Below are 4,178 nucleotides of genomic sequence, written 5' to 3'. Positions count from 1 at the left end.
GTGGCTTAGTTGGTTAAAGCGCCTGTCTAGTAAACAGGAGATCGAGGGTTCGAATCCCTCCGGAGCCTAAACATTTGATCCTTAAATTTGGTTTTAAGGATCAATATAATTTTTTTCTATAAAAAAAATATCAATTATAATAGTGCATATAGTTTTTTTTTAATTATTAAATACTTGATAGTCATTTCTAAATGTTGAAATTATACGTATATTGAATGAAATTTTAAAATTTATAAAAATTATTTGAAATATATGTTATGACACAGTATAAAAAATATTGTTTTGATTCGAATAATTATTATTTTTGATTATTTTAAATAAATTTTTTGACAGTCCTCTAAACAAATATAGAAGAATATATATTAAAATCTAGCACATCTAACAGTAAAAGGAAATCTGTAAAAAAATCAAAGCAAATTTTGTTTCTTTATTTCTTACGGCCCAACTTATGTCGGGCACACAAAAAATTAATTCAGACTCATCAATTGTTCCCCTCCACGGAAATCTTTAGTAAAAGGCGAAAGATTTATACGTGGTCTGAAGGGAAACCAGAGTACCAATTCACCTTCTTTACATCCTTATGTACATCTATATATAACTCTCTACCAGTGAGAATGTAAGCCATCTAGTGGCCATTTTATACATCAACTGAATTTAAAAGCATTTATATTAGAAAAAAATAAACAAGAATATAAAATATATATTATAAAATATATTAAATACATATTTTTTAAATGTATTATATAATTATAATATTATTTATATTTTAAAAATAAATTACTCATGTCAAACGTACATGTCAACTTATTGTTTGTAGGTAATACGAGCTAATTCTTTTCATTCATCCATTGTAATGATGAACATTTATCAACAAATAATAATGCAAGCAACATCTGAGAAACGAAATTAGATATATTTTAGGAAACTACATTATATGTTCTGAAATATCGACTTTGAAAATCAATGCTTCTAGTATCTTCTATGAATCACTGTTGCAGTCTTCTTAAGATTCTAATATTCTTTAAAATGAATATTTTCGATGTAAAAAAAAAATAAAAAACTTGACACGCCCGTTTAAATTAAATTATATTATAAATTAAATTATAATCAGCGAACAAACACCAATTTCATTTTTATTCTAATTAAATTTAATTATATTTATTATGTTCTAAAATTATGAATTCAGAGTTAAATAAATAAAAAAAGAATAAATTTAATCTTTTTCGAATTAATGAAATATCCGAAATAAAAATTTATTCAATTTTTTTTATTTACATCTTAAAATTCACAATTATTAATTTATATATTATAAATTACTTAATAAAATTAATGATGATAAAAAGAAAATAAAAATATACATATCTAGTTTCGATACAAAAGCGAACATCATTTCTCCATAAAGAATCATCATTTGATTTGTCACTGTGTCAAATGGTATTGTGGTGTCCATATTGAAATCCTTTCTCCACCTTGATATCTATTTCAGAAATCAATTATATGTACAAAAGAAAATTAAATTTTTATAATAAATATATGAAATATTTAAAATAAAAATGATTGTATTAAAATAATTCTATTCTAACTTATGACAAGATTTAACAATAATTCTAGCGATCAAATAGATTTTTAAAAAAAGGAATAATTTAGTTATCAAAAAATAATTAATTATAATAATATATAGTAAATTATTTAACATATATATATTAATAAAATAGCAATAGAAAAAAATAAGAGAATAACTATTTAAATATTAATCTTATATTATAAATAGGTTATATACCTGATATTTGAATTGTTCGCATATAATCATTACTTTTTCGACAACGATGTTTCGTGGTCCGTGGCACGATTTCAACTGAATTACTGAAATACTGAATTATATTATATGGGAACGAAATATGGTCAATAGAATAACAAATCATAATAAATCGAGCGTTTACAAGCGCGAACATCTTGATAAAGATTATTCTAAGAAATATTAAAAGCAATGAACATAATATAAATATAACACAGAACAAAATATACAGAATACGTATCGAAAAGAAATATATAACAATATTCTATGTACATCTTTCATTAATAAAATATTATCTAATTTTTATGAAAGTTATTGGATCGGCTAATATTTCCTAGAAATTATATTAAACAACAAACGACAAATAACAATATTATTACACAAAAGAAATCATAATCATAAAATAAAATATATAAAGATCAAATTTATAACACAAACTACCGGTCACAAATAAACGAACGATGTAAAATAGTAAAAAAACTGCAAAAAATTATTTGATTTTGCTATAATAAAGCTTGATAAATAATTAAACAAACATATACAGATTAATCAAGACTAATAATTTATAAATATTACAATATTAATAAAAATTTCATGTATTTACGCGATCTGTATCTGCGTAATACATAAAACTACTATAGTTTTTACGAACAAACTGACAACACACAGTGATTCGTCTAACTGCTAAGCTCTAACGGCTTTCTAATTGGCTGAAGCAACGAGTTAGTGACTTTTTACTAAGTCATGTGAAAATTGAAATATTATTATTAGAATTTAAATAAAATAATGTAATAATTTTTATCTATATTTTATGAAAATTTGATATCACGTGACTTTATTTCTGTAACATTTTATATTTATAAAAATGTAATGAAAATATACGATTTTGTGCAAATGATTTTGTGGAATATAATAATCAATAAATTTGCAATTTTTTATTTTTATTTGTAATACTTTCATAATATAAATCTTAAATTAATATTAAACATTATTATACTTATTTTTATAAAAATCTTATTTTATTAATTTATTTATCTATTTATTTATTTATATACTCATTCGTTTATATTCATTTATTTATTATATATTATAAAATACTTTTTTATTTATTCAAAATTATAAATTTTTATAATGATTAATTTCTTTACAATTGTTAATCAATATTAAATTTTTGTTATAAGAATTAAATTATCATTTTATTTACTATTGCGTTTCAGATTTTTTACTATTATTTCTGAATTTTTATTTTTAAAAAATATTTTTATATATTTAATTTTTTTATAATTTTTATATATACAATATTTAATTTTCCATCCAATTATAAATAAACAAGAAACCAATTAGAGTAGTAGTAATTAGTTTCATTTCAACCAATTAGAGAGTTGCTAAACGAATCACTGATACATGGTGTCATTCTCGTCTCGAAAATCATTGTGACAGGACGTATCACAGGTTCGAGTTACGTGATCTCTACGCAGTAAGTAATTTTATTCTTATTCTATTACCTATTAATAAATATTGTATTTATTTGGTAATTCATTCAATATTATATTAACAAAATTAATTAACTTCGAGTTTCTTTATGCTTTTTCTTTCGATTGTATCTTCGATTTTTAACTTGTCGAACTATCAAACAAATTAATTAACTTCTTAATTTATAATTCGATAATTGATCATGGTATAGCATATTATTTTATTATCAATAATTGTGTTTAGACGTGTAATTTTTTTTTTTGAAGTATGTGATTTATCTGTTACATAGTATTATTTATTTATTTCCATAGTTATTCTTTATCATTAATAGATTGTTCTTTATTAATACATGTTATTTCTTATTATAATTGGAAATCTGGCTAATTTATTTTTTTTTCTTTATTTTTCTTTTCTTTTTCATCATTTTAAGAGTGTAGGTTAGAGTTATAAATAATCGTTATGTATTATCAAAATGAATTGATTATTATTTTATATTCGATTAACTCAATATATTTTATATATTTATTTAAAAATTTATATTTTCTTTTGTTTAGATTATTAATTGATTATTGGTGTAAGAAGGCGGGAAAAATTCCAATATGGACGCCATGAAGAAGCTTAATATTTTATGCGCGCGTGCAATACAATCGGTAGTGTCAGTGTTTGTTTCGTGATAATATTTTTAATATTCTTTAGAGCACGATAATTCTAATTAAATTTAAATTTAATTATAACAGTTGCGAATATAAAGCCAACGTTTTTTTGCCAATTGTAATTTAAACGACTGCATTTATTTATTTTATAAATATTTGTTTTTATATATTAGAATCAGTGGTTTAAAAAAATAAAAGTTTCCATGGATCACGGCAACATCGATGACAATACAGATTGTTCGTATCTAATAGTGAGT

The 4,178-nt window shown here is 21.7% G+C and overlaps 2 non-coding genes across 2 annotated transcripts; one reads left to right on the top strand and one right to left on the bottom strand.

The window, feature by feature from the left end:
* Positions 1 to 68, top strand: Trnat-agu. Its single transcript has one exon. It is a non-coding gene; the product is annotated as a tRNA-Thr (tRNA).
* A 370-nt stretch (positions 69 to 438) lies between these two features.
* On the bottom strand, positions 439 to 557 carry LOC116184953. Its single transcript, XR_004149648.1, has one exon. It is a non-coding gene; the product is annotated as a U5 spliceosomal RNA (small nuclear RNA).
* Between the last annotated feature and the right edge of the window lie 3,621 nt (positions 558 to 4,178).

This window comes from Apis dorsata, unplaced genomic scaffold (assembly GCF_000469605.1).
Source record: "Apis dorsata unplaced genomic scaffold, Apis dorsata 1.3 scaffold_77, whole genome shotgun sequence".
NCBI classification, from domain to species: domain Eukaryota; kingdom Metazoa; phylum Arthropoda; class Insecta; order Hymenoptera; family Apidae; genus Apis; species Apis dorsata.
The sequence above is the reverse complement of the archived record's forward strand: the minus strand, read 5'-3'. Positions and strand labels throughout refer to the sequence as shown.